Here is a 20,147-nt window from a genome sequence, read left to right on the forward strand (position 1 = left end):
CCAGTCTTGGTGACAGAGGGAGACTCTGTCTCAAAAAAAAAAAAAAAGAAAGAAGAAAATAAGAAGTCATGGACTCTTAAGAAACAAGGAGACTACTACAGAATGCAATAAAGAAAAATACCAACTTGACATAAATTAGAACCAGCAGCTGCAGTGTTCCGAAGAAAGTTTCTTCAAAGCAAATACATCTTATTCAACAACTACTATGATCTAAGGAAAAGTTGAAAGATCTAAGTACTTTGCTAAAAATGGTACAACTTCTTTTCTCAAAAAGAAAACTAAGAAATGGAATTATAAGTCCCCTTAACAAGAAAGTCGTGAATCAAAAGCAAAGCACACTAAAATATGCAGCAATTTAAGTAATTTATGGCATATTAAAAAACCAAAATCCCATTGGCATTGGCACTTGGCACATTCTCTTACAAGCAGCACAAGTTTAATAACATAAAATTATATGTATTTTCTCCATAGGCTTAATCACACTATTTAGTTCTGTTGTAAATAATATTTATATATTGTAATGATATAACTTGTATTTATTAATTTCTAGTATTTTGAATAAGCCTATGGACAACACACTTATATAATTACATTACTTAATATCAGTGTCAAAACTTGGATAATATAAAAATAAAAATAATTATAAAGCTGATGCCAAATTTACGAATCAGAGAAGTGAGAAAAAAAAATGTCAAGTAATATAGAGGTTTAAATTTATTTCTAAATAATGATGAATTAAGAGATGATCTCTAAAACAGATAGAACCAAAAGTAGAGGTTTCGGCATATTATTTAAAGTTATAAAAATCATCCATAAATCCCAAAATAATAATTTAGCCAGTAAGTTCAAGGGAGACATAGATAGAAAGGTAAAATTAGTATGCGTGGGTGAGTTAAATGGAAATTTCCCAAACAAGGGTGTCTATAAGAGCTATTATTTAGAATTAGGTGGTAACCAAAGGAAAACTAAAAAACTTGTAAGAAATGAGAGTGGGGATAAGAGGACTTTTTTGTTGTTTTTTGTTTTTGTTTTTTGAGATGGAGTCTTGCTCTATTGCCCATGCTGGAGTGCAGTGGTGTGATCTCGGTTCACTGCAACCTCCTCCTTTCACGTTCAAGCGATTCTCCTACCTCAGCCTCCCAAGTAGCTGGGACTTCAGGCACCTACCACCACGCCCAGCTTATTTTTGTATTTTTAGTAGAGATGGGGTTTCACCATATTGGCCAGGCTGATCCCGAACCCCTGACCACAGGTGATCTGCCCGCCTCGGCCTCCCAAAGTGCTGAGATTACAGGCATGAGCCACTGTGCCTGACCCAAGAGGACTGTTATTTTTTAAACCATTGTACCCTGTAGTATTTCAATTACTCTTTTTCCTAGATGTATTATTTTTATAATTTATAAAATAGGGAGTGACAACAAAACAGGTATACTTCCTAAGAAACAAATTTGGAGACATTATGGATTAGTGCAAGAGTCAGGTTGCCTAGCATAGCTTTTACCCACATATTTAACATTCAATACATATTTAACTGAAATTGTATTAATTTGGTAACAAAATAAAATTAAAATTCTGCTGAGCCAAGACTAGGATCTCAAGTAGGTACAATGGCATAGCAAGAAACACCACCATAATTTGCAAAGTTATATAAAGGCTTTGTTCTCATTCTATAAGTAGGTTATAAAACATTGGCAGATAAGAAATTATGAACTCCAGTGTTAGATTCAGATGACATAACTTAAGTACACAGTGTGCATCAGACTAAACGTTATTCTTTGTTGCTGTCAGTAGCAAGCACCTTAGTCCCACCAACCTTTAATTGTTCTCTTTCACTGATCAGCTAACATCCAGATTTATAATAGACATTTCATGTCTTCTACCATCTGACAGTACTCAACCCCTCTAAACTCATCCCCTATTACTCACATTTCCAGCTAAAGGTAAAACTAAACCAAAACAGCTGCCTCCAGAAACTTGGGCAATAAAAAGACATAAATGGGACTTTTTTTTTTTTTTTTTTGGTATTCTCTAGTGCCCAAATTGTGGTTTTTAAATACCACGTCCCATTAAGAGGAACCAGAGCTGCTTGGAGAAATGGTCAATTTCAGGTTTAGGGTCAATTATGTAATATGGAGGCAAGCACATCTTATCATACACATTTCTTTTCTCTTCTATGTAAAATCTTGCTTCCTGATAATATTGGCATAATTTATTTGCTTTACCTCATATGAAAATTAAATAGTTTTCAAAATTACAATACCAGTGTTGCTTCTAATATAAAAATACTAAAGAGTCAATTCTACTTGTTCTTAGAATATGCAAGGTCAGTTAGAGAATTGTGTTCAATGGTCACTTGAAGTTAATTCTTCTCTTTAATTTTATAAACAATTTGATTAATTCGTTCCAATTTATTTTTGGCTTTAAAGTTTGCCTTTCTTTCAGTACAATAAGACATTTACAAAGTTCAAATGTCAAAACTATATGTAGGAGTGACATCAGCAAAGTGGAATAGGAGATTCCAGACCTTTCTCCACACCCTCCCCTCAACAGAGACATCAACCAGCAACAATCTACGGACAAAAACATCTTAGTGAAAATGCCAAAATGTGGAAATAAGTCTGAGTCACCTGTGTGTTCCATGGAACTAAATACTTATGAAAGAGTATTAAGAAACAGTCTTGCTTGGACTGTATTGCCTTTCCTGGTCCCACAAATCAGCACAGTACCACACGGAGAGGATTCTCCAATCCCTCAGTCTCTACAGTTGGAAAAGAGAATCAGGAAGGTGAACATCCAGTTTTCCCAACATTCCAAGATGCTTCCCAGAAAGCCCACTCCACCTCTTAAGGAATGTAAGTGAAACTGCATGACTAGACCAAGTGGGATCTGGTGAAAACAAAGCAAGGAGGTGAAATCTGCAGAGATCAGCACTCAGGTTTTGGTGAAAGCTCAGTGTACCTGTCAGTAATGGCACTCAATTAGAGATACCAGCTAAGAGCAAAGCTAACCCTCAAAGCCAAGCTGGTTGCTCCCAGAAGAAGTGGGAAGTGCTGCCTGGCTTGAACCCCTAAACAGGTAACCTCCAGGCCCAGCAATAGACCCTAACCCTGGGCCCCACCCAGGGAGTGAGATGACCACCATAGCAAATTTCAACAAGAAGGAGGCACTAGTTCTGCCACATGCTGAGAGTTTAATCAGCACTTCTCTCAGCCTCAAAGTCCACTCCCAGACCCTGCCCAGAAAGGGAGGCAATTCTCATCTGTGCGCTTCTGCTGAGCATAGCAGTTGGTCCATTCAGCCTGATTCATTTAAGCGCGCAGTCCCTTCTGAAACTCTGTCCAATTGCTGGATTCAAATAGCAATAGCTTCTGACCAGGGAATACACCCTGTGGCCCAGCCAGATTAGAGGAGATTATAGTGTCCACACAGCAGCTGAGCCTGATAGTAAAACTCAGCCAGAGGTCTTTTTGGATAGCAGAGCCTAAACAGCTGCTCCACCCAAATTCAGAGCAAAGGCCACAGCCCTGCCATCTGAACAACCTGAAAGTAAGCTCTGCCTGCCCAGGGTCATTGCCAGCTGGCCCATCTAGAATCACAGGCTAGATTAACTGGTGAAGGCCTATCTCTGCCAAAGAATTCCTGCAGAAGTTGGAAAACATGGTTGTCTCCACAAATATGTAAGCACCAACACAAGGACAGAGGGATTGCAAAGACTCAAGAAATCATGACACTTCCCAAAGAAACTAACAAATCTTCAGTAACAAACCCTAAAGAAAGAGAGATCTGCGAAAGTCCAGGAAAAAAATTCAGAATAATTATCTTAAAAGTTCAGTAGACTTCAAAAATATATGAATTTTAAAAGCAAATAAAAGTTGGAAAACAATACACAAACAATGCAAGAAGTTTGATAAAGAAATGGGAAGAATTTTTTTAAAAACCAAACAAATCTGAGAGATAAAGAATACAATGACTAAACTGAAAAATGCAATAGAAGGCACAAAGAGTTGGCCTAATCAAGCTGAAGAAAGAATCAGTGAACTCAAAGACAAAACATTTGAAATTACCCAATCAGAGAAGCAAAAGGAAAAAAAAATTTAAAAATGAAGAGAGCCCATGGGAATTATGGAACACCATCAAGAGATATAACCTATGCATAATGGCCATTCCAGAAAAAGAAGATAAAAAGAGGCAGAAAGCATATTTAGAGAAATAATGGATGAAAACTTTTTTAATCTGAGTAAAAAATCAAGGTCTATGTACAAGAAGTTCAGAGATTGCCAATTAAATTCAATCCAAAGAAGGACATTATATAATAATTACAAAGGTCAACTAATCAAGAGGATATAACAATTATAAATATATATTTACCCCATATTGGAGCACATAAATATATAAAGCAAACATTAAAAGATCTAAAGGGAAAGATAAATTATAATGTAGGGGTATTTAATACACCACTTTCAATACCAGACATATTCTCCAGAAGGAAAACTAATAAGGAAACATTGGACTTGAACAACACTTTAGACCAAATGGGCCTAACAGACATATACACAGCATTCCATCTAACAACAGAATGCCCATTCTTCTGAAGTGTACATGAAACATTTTCTAAGATACATCATATGTTAGGTCACAAGACAAATCTGAGCAAATTTAAGAAGATATGGAAATCATATCATGTATGTTTTTTCTGACCACATAGTATAAAACTAGAAGTGAATAACAAGAAGAATTTCAGAAAATTAACAAATACATGGAAGTTAAGCAACATGTTCCTGAATAATCAATAGGTCAGTGAAGAAATTAAAGAGAAATTTAAAAATATCTTAAGACAAATGCAAATGAAAACAGCATATTAAAATTTATGGGATACAGCAAATGCAGTTATAAGAGGAACATTTATAGCAATAAATGTCTACATCAAAAAAGAAAAAAAGTGCAAATAAACAACTTAACATTATACCTCATGAAAAAAAAATACAAAAAGGGGAACAAACTAAGCCCAATATTAACAGAAAGAAAGCATAAAGATCAGACTAGAAATAAGTGAAATACAGACTAGCGAAACAATACAAAAGATCAAAGATATTAGGAGTCAGTTTTTTGAAAAGGTAAGCAAAATCAAAACTTTAGCTAGACTAAGAAAAAAGAGAAAAAGCTCAAATAAATAAAATCAGAAATGAAAGTGAAGACATTACACTTCACACCACAAAAATACAAAGAATCATAAGACTATTACGAACAATTGTATGCCCCAACATTGTATAACCTAGAAGAAATGGATAAATTCCTAGTCACATATGACCTACCAAGGCTAAATCATACAAATATGGAAAATCTAAACAGACTAACAATGAGTGATGAGTTTGAAAAAGTCTCCCATGAAAAAAGAAAAGCCCAGGACAACATGACTTTTTGGCTGAATTTTACTAAACATTTAAAAAACTAATACTAGTTGTCTACAAACTTTTCCAAAACTTAAAAAGGAAGAATACTTCCAAACTCTTTCTATAAGGCCAACATTACCCTGATACCAAAACGAGACAAGGACATCACAAGGAAAAACAAAATATAATCCAATATTCTTGAATATAGATGCAAAAATCCTCAACAAAATATTAGCAAAATAATTCAACAACACATTAAAAGGATCACTTACCATGATCAAGTGGGATTTATTCCTGGGATGCAAGAATGGTTCTACATTCACACAGCCAAAAATGTGATATACCACATTAATAGAATCAAGGAAAAAATCATATGATCATCTCATTAGATTTAGAAAAATCATTTGACAAAATTCAGTATCTTTTCATGATTTAAAAAAACTCAACAAATTAGATATAGAAGGAATGTATTTCAACACAATAAAGGCCATATATAAAAACCCTCAGCTAACATTATACTGAGTGATGAAATATTGAAACCTTTTCCTCTAAGATCCAGCACAAGACAAAGATGTCTGTTCTCATCATTTCTATTCAACATAGTATTAGAAGTTCTTGCCAGAGCAATAAGGAAGGAGAAAGAAATAAAAGACATCCAGATAGGAAAGAAAGAAGTGAAACTGTCACTATTTGTGGATGACATGATCTTGTATATAACAGACCTTAAAGACTACACCAAAACAACCTATTAGAACAGATAAATATATTCAGTAAAGTTGTAGTATACAAAATCAACATGGAAAAATCAATAGCATCTCTTCACTAACAACAAACTTTCCAAAATAGAAATCTAGAGGGCGATCCCATTTACAATAGCTACAAAAAAATGAAATAATAATGAATAAGTTTAACCCAGGAGGCAAAAGACCTGCACACCCTAAATTATGAAACATTCATGAAAGAAATTGAAGAAGATACAAATAGATGGAAAAATAGCTGATGTTCATGAATTGGAAGAATTAATATTGCTAGAGTCCATACTACCCAAAATGATCCTCAGATTCAGTGCAATCCCTATTAAAATCCTAATGTTATTTTTTTAGATATAGGAAAAATAATCCTAAAATTCATATGGAACTACAAAAATCCCCAAATAATCAAGGCAATCCTGAGCAAAAAGAATGAAGCTGAGGGCATCATACTACATGATTTCAAGCTATACTACAAAGCACTAGTAGTTAAAGCAGTACGGTGCTGGCATAAAAACAGACACATCAACTAGTGCCATGTACTAGGAAGCACAGAAATGAACCCATGCATCTATGGGTTCAATTGATTTTCCACAAAGGTACCAAAAATATACAATGGGAAAACAGTCTCTTCAATAAATGGAGTTGGGAAAACTAAATATTCATATGCCAAAAAATGAAATCGACCTTTGTTTCATACCATATACAAAACTAAACTCAAAATAAAGACTTAAACATAAAACCCGAAGCTGTATTTCTACTATAAGAAAACATGTATGAGAAAACCATATAACACTGGTCTGAACAATTACTTTTTTTTAGGTTTGACCCCTAAAGCACAGGAAACAAAAGCAAAACTAGAAAAATGATACTACATCAAAATAAAAAGCTTCTGCGCAACAAAGAAAACAATTAATAAAGAGACTAACTACAGATTGGGAGAAAATATCTGCAAGCCTTACATCTGATAAGTGATTAATATCCAAAGTACTTAACTCAAACAACTCTACAGAAGGAAAACAAATAATCTGATTAAAAGCAAGACTTGAGCAGACATTTCTCAAAAGAAGACATACAAATGGCTAACAGACACATTAAAAAATGCTCAGCATCACTAATCATTAGAGAAATGCAAATAAAAACCACAATGAGATGCCACCTCATACCTGTTAGAATGGCTATTATCAAAAAAAAAAAAAAAAGATAAGAATTTTTGAGGATGCAAAGGAAAGGGAAGACTTTTGTTGGTGGGAAAGTAAATTAGTGTAGCCATTATGGGAAACTGCATGGATTCCTCAAAAACCTAAAAATAGAACTGCCATATGATCGAGCAATCCAAATTCTGGGTATTTGGGTTGAAAATATTTGAAGGAGTATTTAAAATTGGTATGCTAAAGAGACATCTAGGCCAAGTATGGTGGCTCACATCTATAATCCCCGCACTTTGGGAGGCTGAGCTGGGTGGATCACCTGAGGTCAAAAGTTTGAGACCAGCCTGGCCAACATGGTGAAATCCCATCTCTACTAAAAATACAAAAATTAGCTGGGCATGGTGCCAGGTGCCTGTAATCCCAGCTACTCAGGAGGCTGAGGCAGGAGAATCACTTGCACCCAGAGGTGGAGGTTGCAGTGAGCTGAGATCACACCATTGCATTCCAGCCTGGGTGACAACAGTAAAACTTCATCTCAAAAAAAAAAAAAAAAAAAAACAGAGAGAGAGAGAGACATCTGCACACCCAAGTTCATGCATCACTGTTCATGAGAGCCAATTTATGGAATCAACTTATGTGTCCAACAATGAATGAATGGATAAAGAAAATGTGGTATGTATGCACAGTGGAATACTATTCACTCTTTAAAAAGGAAGAAATTGTGACATTTGCAATAACATGAATGGAACTGGAGAACATTATGCAAAGTAAAATAAGCCAAAAGCAGAAAGATAAATGTCACATGTTCTCATTTGTATACGGAATCTAATAAAACTGAACTTATAGAAGCAGAGAAAAGAATGGTAGCTACAGAGGCTGAGAGATAGGGTAGTGGGGAGATGATAATCAGAGGGCACAAAGCTTCAGTTAGATAGGAGTAATAACTTTGAAATGTTTTTGAGATCTATTGCACAGCATTGTGAATATAGCTAATAATTGAGTACTGTATATTTCAATATCACTAAGGGAATACATCTTGAATGTTCTCATCACAAAAAGTCAAATACTTGAAGTAATGACTAATTACCTTAATTTAAAAATTTCATGTCATATGAAAAAAACCGTAACATCACTTTGTATACCATAGATATACACAACTATAATTTGTCAATATAAAATATTTTAAAAGATACAATAATGCTTATCTCTCTCCTCACCACTCCTCTTCTCTATCTTGCCCCAAAGATAATCGTTTTTTCTTAGGAGGGGCTACATCCCAGTTTATCTTTTCAATGTTTCTTATTCAATAGCTGATATACTACTATTCTGCACATTGCTTTACCCACTTAAGAATATACCATGGAAATCAATTCATATTAATTCATAGAGATCTTGAGATATTATCTTTCAGAGTCTTTCATTTAAAATTACTTTTATTAAAAAGAATGCTAGTATAAAGGTACATAACAAAATTGGCCTTTTTTAGTTATATCTTGAGGGTACATGAGGTTTTGCCTTGGAGCCCTTTTTTACAAGCCACAGATGAGAACCTTCCCTCTGGCCCAGCTACTCTATTCATTATAGGCCAAGTATATTCCATCTCCTCTACCCATATTCACACTCTTCCACATACTTGAAACAGGGTTCCATTCTTCTTCATTTGAGGCAAGACATTTGAAGTAGTCATTTCACATGCTACCTCCTCATAAAGATTCCTTGCTCCAAGAGAACTGTGTCTTTGCATCCCCAGTGCCTAACATGACAACCAGCACATATAAAATGTTTGATAAATGTTGAGAATGACTAGAGGGTAACATAGAAAGACGATGGGTTTAGGGTCACATAAGTTTTCAGTTCAAATTCTAGCTTACCCATATTCTAACTGCATTAGTTATCCATTATTGTGTAACAAATTACCCCAAAACATAGCAGATTAAAATGGCACACATTTATTATCTCAGTTTCGTATACGTCTCAGGAAACTGCCATGACTTAGCTGGATGCGTCTGTCCCAGGGTCTCTTACAGGCTTCCATCAAAATGTTGACTGGGGCTGTGATCTCAGTTGAAGGCTCACCTGGGGAACCCACTTGCAAGTTTATTTCTGTGGTTGTTGGATGGATTCAGTTCATTGCAGGGTGTTGGACAGAGGCCTTCATCTCTCATGAGCTGTTAGCTGGTGGTCTCCTTTGGTTCCTTGACACATAGGCTACTCTATAGGGCATCTCACAACATGGCAGCTGGCTTCACCAGAGTGAGAAAATCAGAAGGCAAGAGGAAGTACCAGAAAGAGAGAGAATGAGGAGAGAAATCAATCTTTTATAACCTAATTGTGAAAATGATATCCCATTGCTTATACCATGTTATATTCCTTGGAAGCAAGCCACTAGTCCAGCCCATACGGGAGCAGATGGTCTGAACACCTGGAGAGGAGATCATTGAGAGGCATGTCAGAAGCTCCCTACCATGGTAACTTTATAACTTTAGGCAAATTGCTCTAACTCTTTTTCATTGTCTGCAATATGGAAATAATAATGGTAACATTGCAGTATTATTGCAAAAAATAATAATAATAATGTATGTAAATCACTTGGCATTACAGATGCCAAATATTGTACAATAGTTTCAACTTACAGTGGGTTATCAAATGTAACCATGTCATAGGTTGAGAAGCATGCTGAATGTGACTCATTTTTGCACCATCATAAAGTTAAAAAATTGTAAGTTGAACTCTCATAGGTTGGAGACGAGTTAGAGTTCAATATAGGGTAATCATTACAACAATATTGACAATGCTGTCTAACCAGGAACAACTCTTTTTCCCCCTCGCCGCAGTCTTTTTTTTTTTTTTTTTTTTTTTGAGACGAAGTCTCACGCTGTTGCCCAGGCTGGAGTGCAGTGGCACGATCTCGGCTCACTGCAAGCTCCGCCTCCCGGGTTCCCGCCATTCTCCTGCCTCAGCCTCCTGAGTAGCTGGGACTACAGGCGCCCGCCACCGCGCCCGGCTAATTTTTTTTGTATTTTTAGTAGAGACGGGGTTTCACTGTGGTCTCGATCTCCTGACCTTGTGATCCGCCCGCCTCGGCCTCCCAAAGTGCTGGGATTACAGGCTTGAGCCACCGCGCCCGGCCTCGCCGCAGTCTTTACTCTTTCTGCTTATGCTCTTTTGAACCTAAATCTCTTTACTTCTTTCCCTCTCCAATATTTTATTAGCAACATGCCTCAAGTGACCAATTTATTAGGTCAGTTACTAAGATAAAATGGATAAGATGTGTTTATGCAGCTTGGATTCACCTGTTCAGTGGTATAATATAATTTAATTCTTCTCATGACTTCCCATTTGAGTTCATTATCTTTGGAGAAAGACAAACCAAATTCATCAACATCCTCAGAAACACTGATTTACAAAGTAGAACAGTCCTCATTTTTCTTGTAAACATAGAGGGAAAGTTAATCTATTATCAACCTGCTAAAGAGCTCATGGTTTTGCAAAAATATACTGTATATTTCAAGATTTTGAAATATTCCAAGAGACTTTTGCAAGTGTATTTTTTCCTTTCTTTTTATTTCTATAGCAATAAATTTTCCTGCCAAGTTTTAATATTTTACCTTTGTTAAAGTAAGGAGAAACACAAGAAACACTTTTTTTTTTTTTTTTTTTTTTTTTTTTTTTTTTAGACGGAGCCTTGCTCTGTCGCCCAGGCTAGAGTGCAGTGGCGTAATCTCAGCTCACTGCAAACTCTGCCTCCTGGGTGTGCGCCATTCTCCTGCCTCAGCCTCCCTAGTAGCTGGGACTACAGGTACCCACCACCACACCCGTCTAATTTTTTTTTTTTTTTTTGTATTTTTAGTAGAGACGGGGTTTCACCATGTTAGTCAGGATGGTCTCGATCTCCTGACCTCATGATCTGCCTGCCTCGACTTCCCAAAGTGCTGGGATTACAGGTGTGAGTTACCACACCCGGCCCAAGAAACACACTTTTAATGGAAGAAATTCTCCAACCAAAGTTATAGGAAACTATTCTCTCCTGCCTAAATTCTTTACAATGTGTTCTGAAACATTTCGGTTATGAAAAATGTACAATACTATCACCATTCCAACTATTTTTCCTGCTCTCCCATGAATCAGAGTGATGACTCAAGGAGTTAGATGGACAGGTATCGTCCTCATTCTACCATGGATGTGTGTGGCCTTGGCTCACTCACAAGACCTTTCTAAGCCCCGGTTTCTCATCCAGATAATGGGTCTCATCATTCTGTCCTCATGACCTATCACCTGATCTCCCTAGCAGGACAAGCGGAGCCTGGGAAATGCTCCAGACTCACGTGGCAGGGGCCCCTAGAAACCTAGGAGGAAAAAGAAGGTACCCTGTCTCATTTAACTACAGTCAGGGAGACTGATTTTGAAAAAAATCAACTTAAAAGACAAAGTATCAAGTTAGAGACTAGCAGACAGTCAGATTTAAATTTCTAATCCTTGGGGATATTGGGAAAGAGCAGAAGCCCAGATGTGAAACCCACATGAAATATAATGAGGAACAAAACAAAGGAAAAAGTAAAGATAAGTTAGTTTTAGGACATTAGAGTGGCTGGGAGCTGAAGGGCTGGGCAACTTCAGTGATTCTCTCTGGTTTCTTTATCTCCATGGGAGCCTGCTGGAAATACTTACAGAGAAATCCTTGGAACAGACACCTACCACCTGTGGCTATTGGAAAGATATATATCATTTAGATACCACTGGGCGGAAAAAAAAATGCCTTGGAAGGAAACATCTTGACTAACAGCAAGGTGCAAAATTATTTCATTTTGTTGCATTTTTGGAAACAATTGACTTCAAGCTTCTAAAACTTTGTGCTTTAAAGTCTCCATCACAGCTGTTGGAAAAATTCTTCATGTTCTCTACTATGACACTGGGATTTTTGCAGCCATGAATGGACACAAAAAGATGTCAATCATACCAGTAATGAAAAGTTCATTTCTCACTCCCTATTGTGAAGGCAATGCCTTTGTGATGGCCATTGTGTGAGACAGTGTTCAAGTTCATTTACCTTCACGTACAGAATATCTCTTTTATATTAAAAGTTTAGACTGTAGTCACCCCAGATCACACCTAATGCTTTAGAATTGTATTACCATTATCCTCTATTAAATCTGTGACAACATTATAATATCTATGTCAGAAATAATGAAGAGACGAATGTGGAGTAAGAGATCTCAGTGTCACTTCCTTCTGCATTCAACATCGAATACTGATGGCATAAAAACCAGTCTCTGTCAGCCAGCAAGAAGGGGGCTTTTGACAATGGAGAATCCATCGAGAGATGTGAAGGGAATTTTCCCAGTCATGTAGACAGCTGCTGAAGTAATAAATGAATAAAAGCTAAAGTCCTTCCTTTTTCTCTCCTTCTAGAAAAATCTGTATTTATTTCCTTCACTTCACAGAACATACTCTCCTCAGGGGGGATAGTATATGCTGAGAAGGGCTTATTTGAAGTGGTTCTTCCACAGCTGGATGAATGGATGGATGCAATAAAGACACTTAAGGAGAAGAAAGTCAGCACTAAGCATACTGGTCCCAGATTGTGAGACAGCATCCCCTCAAATTCAAGGGGCTAGAATGTGTCTCCCCTACCGCTCTGCTTCCCTTCCCCATCTGGGGGGATTAAACAGGGAAACAGAGTGACAGAAGCAACCCATTCATCAACAGATGTGTCATGAACAGCAGATCATCTTTCCTTACTTCATTAAACACTCCATATTTTACATATTTGATGACATTTCATCTTTGTTACAAAATAGGAAGGGCAAGTATTGTCATTCGCATTGTAGAGATGAAAAAAGAATTCTCAGAATAACTTGTGTATATTAATAAAGCTAATAAAGAGTAGCCCAGAGACAGGAACTCATGCTTTGAAGTTTGAGCTTCAGCCCATAGTCAGTCAGGGCCAGTGATGGATTTAAAGTAGGAGTATAGGATTGGAGTGGCATTTCAGTCACTCAGTCTGGCTTTGGAGTGCAGAGCAGGTCTCAGTGAGAAAAGGTGGGAGGCACAATGGCTAGTTCGGAGGCTGCCGTAGTAATCCAGGCAAAGACAGTGGCTAACACAAGAGAAGCAACTGAGAATAGATTGAGGAAGTTCTTAGTGACGAGTTGGAAGTTGCAAATGAGAGGGTGAGGAAGAGGGAGATCTCAAGGATGTCTTGGATCTGTTGTTTAAACATCTAGATGTATGACAGTGTCATTTTCTGAGGTAAGAAACATGGGAGGAAGAGTACTGTGTGTAGTTTGAGGAAGCAGGTGGAAATCGGTCAGAAGTTGGGAGCTCAGAGGAGGCATCATGCTTAAGTTGAGATTTGAAGACATCAGAATATTTTAGGAGCAGAAGTCCTGGGTGCCCAAGATAGGAGAACTTCCAGAGAGTGACAGAGGTGGAAATCAGATTTCAGGAAGTGAGAAGAAAATGTGATGAGGTTACCCAATGTAGACCACATTTTTAAAAAACTGTGACTATGGCCAGGCGTGGTGGCTCACGCCTGTAATCTCAGCACTTTGGGAGGCCAAGGCAGGCAGATCACGAGGTCAGGAGATCGAGACCATCCTGGCTAACACAGTGAAACCCCGTCTCAACTAAAAATACAAAAACTTACCTGGGCATGGTGGTGCGCGCCGGTAGTCCCAGCTACTCGGGAGGCTGAGACAGGAGAATCGCTTGAACCCGGGAGGCAGAGGTTGCAGTGAGCCAAGATCGCGCCACTACACTCCAGCCTGGGTGACAGAGCGAGACTCCATCTCAAAAAAAAAAAACAAAAACAAAAACTATGACTATGAAGAACTAGTAAAGGGCTGCAGCTGGAGGGAGAATGGAATATAAGGAGGATTGCTTTATTTTTTTAAATGAAAGAGTGTGTTTCAGTGCTAATGGTAAAGAACAGAATGATAAGGGAAGATGAAAGACAGAGGAAATTCACTTAGTGAGCAAAGAGCTATTGAAAAGCTGCTGTGCACTGGAGATCCAACAGTAACCAGACATGACAAGGTTCTCACTTCATGAAAATTGCATTCTAATACAGAGACCAAAAATAAACAATGATAGCTTCTATTAAGTATAAATGCAGTATTAAGCTATGGTACTTAAAACACAATAGCACTGGCACAAGAACTGACAAATGGAGGCATAGAACAAAATAGTCTAGAATTTATAAATGTAGGAAATTTTCAATGTGATAAAGTAACATTTTAAACCAGTAGAAAAGGAATAAATACATTTAATAAATGGTGCTAAGACAAGTAGATAATTTTAGGGAAAAAAAATGAAAAATGGTCATTGGGGGCAGGGGAAAATTATCCTTAAAAAGGAAGACAGACACTTCTTGCATTTTGATTGCAGAAGAGGAGAGCGAGTAGGAGAAGAGTATGGATGCAAGAACATTTGTGCAGTGTGAAAGCAGGAAAATGGAAATATTTCACCCACTGGCTTCCCTTTTTTCCTTATGAAATAAAAGGCATATACTATGCCAAAAGTAAAGTGGCATTTGGAAAGTTAGAAATCTGGAGGAGATGGGGGAAAAATAAAAGAGAATATAATAAATGAAGTTCAAGGCCCAGCCAGGAACTGGTTATTTGGGGTAATTGAACTAGAGTATGAAAGTGGGACCTAGCTGAAGAGTTTGCGGGACAGATGGTAGGTAGAGTTCAAGAGGTCAAAATTACTCCACAGCTCTGCAGACTACACACCAAATAGGACCATAGCACTCATATTTAAAGGCCAAGCAAGAAGAAGTATATTCCCTAGAGCTCTGGGCAGCAGGAAATTTATCTAGGGAAGAACAGATATGCCACAGTAGAACATGATCAGAGCAACTGGGTGGATACACAATAGGAAGCTGGGCTGGAGCTAGGAGGAAGGGAGGGACACCATTCCTGGACACCATTCTCAAACACACCATTCTCAAACACACCTGGATGGCCTATTTCTGGCCAAAGGCCACATCCAATATGGAGTCCCACTCTGGCACCACTGTATCAGTACAACATAATTGAGAACCAGGACAGGTTCCCTCACCAAATCTTGCCATCAATGTCTTCCTTGTTATTTATCAGTTTGATTCTATAGTCCAGAATCTGGACTCTACTGAACATAATCTCTCCACTTCCCTCACTTTCAACGGTAGACCCCACAAACAAAAGTGGGTATTGGTGGGTGTCAGAGAATCAAGGAAGGGAAGCAGGAGCTGAACGAGGGAAGCTATAGAATTGAGTCAGGGATGAGATTGGGCCTAGAGCTGGTGGTCACTACAACCCAAGGATTTGGGATCAAGAGCCAATTTTCTCAATGTAAATAAGAAATTTATAGGAAAAAAAAAAAAAAAGGACCTGAAGAATTCGGCAAACAAAATTCCAGGTTGTCTAGTAAGAAGAAGTAGAAAAATTAATAAAGCTGATTTGTTGTAAACATGACAAAGAATCTAGAAAAGAACCGGGAGAACCTGTGGCGGAATGAAGATAGACACTGGGTCATTGATTGTCAGAGCCAGCAGTTGCAAACGTATTGTCTTCTCTGCCCAGAGCAGGAATGGTGGGCACCAGCCACAGTTGGGCCAAGCAAAGAGTAGCTTCTGGCATTGACTTTGACTAAGGAAAACTATGACAATTGCAGACATACCAGCAAGACGATTAATTACAAAGCATGTGGAGAACAGCTAGATGCATCCTTCACAAACATGATAGGATTGCTAGAAAACTGAGACTTGCTAAAGATGAAGGGAAATCACCTTTGTGATCTAGAGTGGGAAAGATTTCTAGGCAACAGCAATCTTTCAAAAACATCAGTATAGCCATCTAGAAGCTAATTATCATAATGTATTAATCCTAACAAACAAATATGTTGTGTGGGAAGTAGGGGACAGGGTGACTGCATTTGAGAGTATCAATAATCTGGTCACTTCTCACCTTTTCAACTTGCAGGTAAGCATTATTCCCTATTCCCATGCTTTCTTAATATGCATCTTTGTCCAAACTGATCAGCATCTTCTAGAGTTTCATCCCATAAGTAATGAGGACAATCATGTCTCATAAAGTCCTTGCCTCTCCACTCTTGTGCTTTACAATGCTTGTCTGAGTTCCAACACCTGAAGCCTCTCACTTCGTCTCACCAAGTCTGGTGTTCCTCTGGTAGCCTGTGCTTGTTTTCACGTTTGTGTTGGGCTTCTCCACTCCTCTGAGATCTGCCATGCACACACCATGCTTGTTTTTCCCCCAGTTACCAGATCACTCCATGCTCAGCAGACCGTGGCATGCTATACCTCTATACGTCCCCACTTAGCCAGGACAAGAACTCGGAAAACATTCAGCTCCCTTCCCAATGCCTTTACTTCCTTTCTGTGCTCTATCTGAATTGCTCCCAATCAAATGAGTCACTTTCTCATAGACTTGATTCCATAAGGGCCATTTGATGTAACAGCAGAACATGGGGCCTCGCCTCCCCTAACTCACCCTCCTTATAGACACACTGGCCAGCTGGCCAGCCTGCTTTCCCTCTGACAGAGAGAGGGAAAAAGAGAAACCAGGCAGAAATGAAAAAGAGAAGTGCCTCACATTTAGAAGTTAATCTGGTGTTCACAACTAAACTGTGTGATTGTCCTAGACATAAACAATTTACAGAATGCCGCCCTCAGACAAGGGCACTCAGAGACCAAGATAAAATGAGACAAAGTAAGACACACCTCATAATTGTGTCTAAGAACTAATAAGATACCCAATTTTAAAATTATCCCCATTTTCTGACAGCATCAAACCATTTCCTTAGACTCTCCTTCAAATCACTTAACTAAAGTCCAAGCCCTATAACAAGATTTTGAATACCCTGTTACTGAGAAGCCCCTCAGTTTCCCAGTGTAGGGGTTCTCTCCAGCACCATAAATAATGCCTCCAACTTGCTTAACTACAGGTTTGTTCCTGGGGGCCTTTGGCTGAAGGTTATTGTCAATAACCAGCATGAAATGGTCCTTCCTATACGCCTGACACTGTGCTAGGCCATGTGGATACAGGAGCAAATAATGACATGACCTCATTAAATCCTGACAGCAACTCTGTGAGACGGATTTTATAATATTCACTATACAGAGGAGGAAACCAGGCCCAACACTGTACAAGCAAGAAGTAGTAGAGTCAAGATTAATTGGCCTATCTCTAGGCCCCCAAAGGTCCTATCTAAGATGGAGCAGCATCACTGAATTATTTTCTATCACTTGGAAACGATGCTATAACAGAAGCAGATCTCACCTGCTGAATCCAGGAGCAGCAAAGAGTAAAACCAAACCAGGCTGGCCAGTAAAACAAAAACCACAAGAACAATAGACTGGGTATGGTCTGATAGCAGAGCCAGGGAAAGTCACTGAAGGCCAAGACACACAGTTCTTAAGCCAAATGGTCTAGAAGACAATAAGGACTTGAGAGTGAAACTCTACTACTTTCAGGCAACTTTCAGGTTTTATATCTCAGTTAATAAAAACAAAAAACAAAAGAAGTAAATGGATTGACTCAAGATCAGCCAAACTGAAAAAGCAAGGATAGAATCATGGCTATGGAGTATTTAGAGCAGTGAGCAGAGCTGAGGAATCAATGCTCTTAGGGTAAGGAGAGCAGATGACATGACAAGAAATAGAGTAAATAAAAATAAATAGCAAGGAAAAAAACACTATCATGATCATCAAGTTATTGAACCAGTGCTCACTCCAAACCATGGGCACAATTTCAGCCTGATGGAATGTTGTTGGGAGTCACCTCACACTGGCAGAGGATCATCTGTGAGTACCTCGCTGCTGGTTCTGCCTCTGGGGTCGAGGATACTGCAGTCTGAATTCATTTTCTCTCGGAAAAACAAATTTGTCCGCTCCTAGGAGCAGAGACAGAGCTTGAGAGACGGCCTAGAAAGCTTATTGCATGTCACGTTGCTCTTAAAAATCACATTTTTATGAGCATAAATGAATCAGAAACATATGGGTGAAATTTCTTGGCCTGATGTGAGCAGCCTCATACCCCAAGCGGTGCCCTCGGAGAGGATGCTTGGAATGTAAGTGTTGGTGCCAGAATCCCTGGTGGGAAGGTCAGGGGAGCAGACCTCTCCCGCCCGCGTACCCAACCCCTGCAGCACAGCCTGTGCACAGACCTCACCAGACAGGCAAGATTTTCCTGTGCCAGACTACTTTCCACTTCATCTCTGTGCTCGTTCTTTTTCAATAACAAAGGCTGAGTGTATGTGTGTGGATGCATGCGTGTGCACACACATGCACATATGCACATGCACAGGCATATTTTTACTCTTCCAATGAATATTGTGAACTAAGAGGCCAGGGTAAAATAGCACCAACGGCTATAAAATAGCAATGGATTTCTGCTTTAAATGATACAATCTTTCTATAAGGAAACTGACTTCTTAAATATCAAGATAAATACGAGCACTAGATACCTGGACAACTGCAGAAAAATTCAACCATGGAGTTGGTTGTGGCATCACATTCATGGATATAAACAGCATTGATTGAACTCCTGTTTAAAACCCTGAGAAAAGGTACCAATTCTTCCAAATTTTTGAATCTAGCCTTGTGTTTGGCACCTACATTTTTTAGGCCAGAGTAAGGAAAAATAACGAGGACTATGTTGTATTTCTCACATATGGGTTAGGAAATCAAAGTCAGGATATTTGGGATAAAAATGCACACAGATGCCTCTTGTCAACACAATGTCTGAAAACTCACAGGGATGCAATGTGGGTGAGTGGAGTGTGGGCTTCAATGTCAGCTACACAAGGAATGAGTCCTAGTCTGGCCGTTTGCTAGCTATTTGACATTGGGCAAGTTGCTCAACTTCTCTGAGCAGTTTTCTTATGGATAAAATAATGAACATGAAAGCCAATATACATAATGTACCCTGCACACAAGAGTCCAATCAATGACAGCTATCATAGAATGAAAAGCTTCTCACACACATTTTAAAACTAGACCTTCAGAATAGATTTTAGGCCTCATTATTAACTTATTTATTGAGTTCCTATGTAGGTGTAGTCCATCCTAGACACTAGCTCATTGTCCCTCAACCCATTCTCTGTCCCTCAACCCACATACCCTACTTAGCAACCTAACTAGGCAATTCAAAGTAGTGAAGTCCAACAGTCCTGGACACATTCAGAATTCTCCCTTTGTTTCACTCTTTGCATTAGTCCACATTAGGCCAACTCCTCATAGCAGCTTGCTTGCTATCTGCATTTTGCTCTTAACAGCCTGTGAACATACCAGTGCAAGCATGCCCTCCCCACTGGGTTCAAGGGCCATATCTCTGCCATCATTTCCCAAGGAGTAGCAAGTTGAAATATTTTCCCAGTTTCTTGACACTTCATGTTTGGGCAACAGATTGCACCACACTCAGGTTAACCTTGCCCAAGTTCCCCTGGTCTGATATTTGTTTCCTTACCAAATAAAATCGACCTTATTTGTTCTGCCATGGCTTCGTCTCCACTTCCCTCAGTCTCCTCCTAAGATTCTTTCAACCCTAGCCAGATAACTTTACTCATCTTTCTCCACCACACCCAGTTCATACCTACCTCAGTGCCTTTCCTTGGGCTGTATCCTCCACCTCTACCCTCTTGTGAATGTTTTCCTAAGTTCCAGTCCACCTTCAAAGCCTCAAACCCCTCCCAGTCTCATCTTGTCTCCTTCTAATACAAGGAGGATTCCCAGCCTCCTCGAACACACAATGGTCCTCCCTTCCTCTGACACCTCTAGCCCATCCACTATCGATGCTGGTGTGTAATAGGATATCCAGTGCCTGGTGTAGCCAGGGACCTTTCCTAAGTATTGTCTA

This window comes from Macaca mulatta, chromosome 12, assembly GCF_049350105.2.
Source record: "Macaca mulatta isolate MMU2019108-1 chromosome 12, T2T-MMU8v2.0, whole genome shotgun sequence".
Lineage (NCBI taxonomy): Eukaryota > Metazoa > Chordata > Mammalia > Primates > Cercopithecidae > Macaca > Macaca mulatta.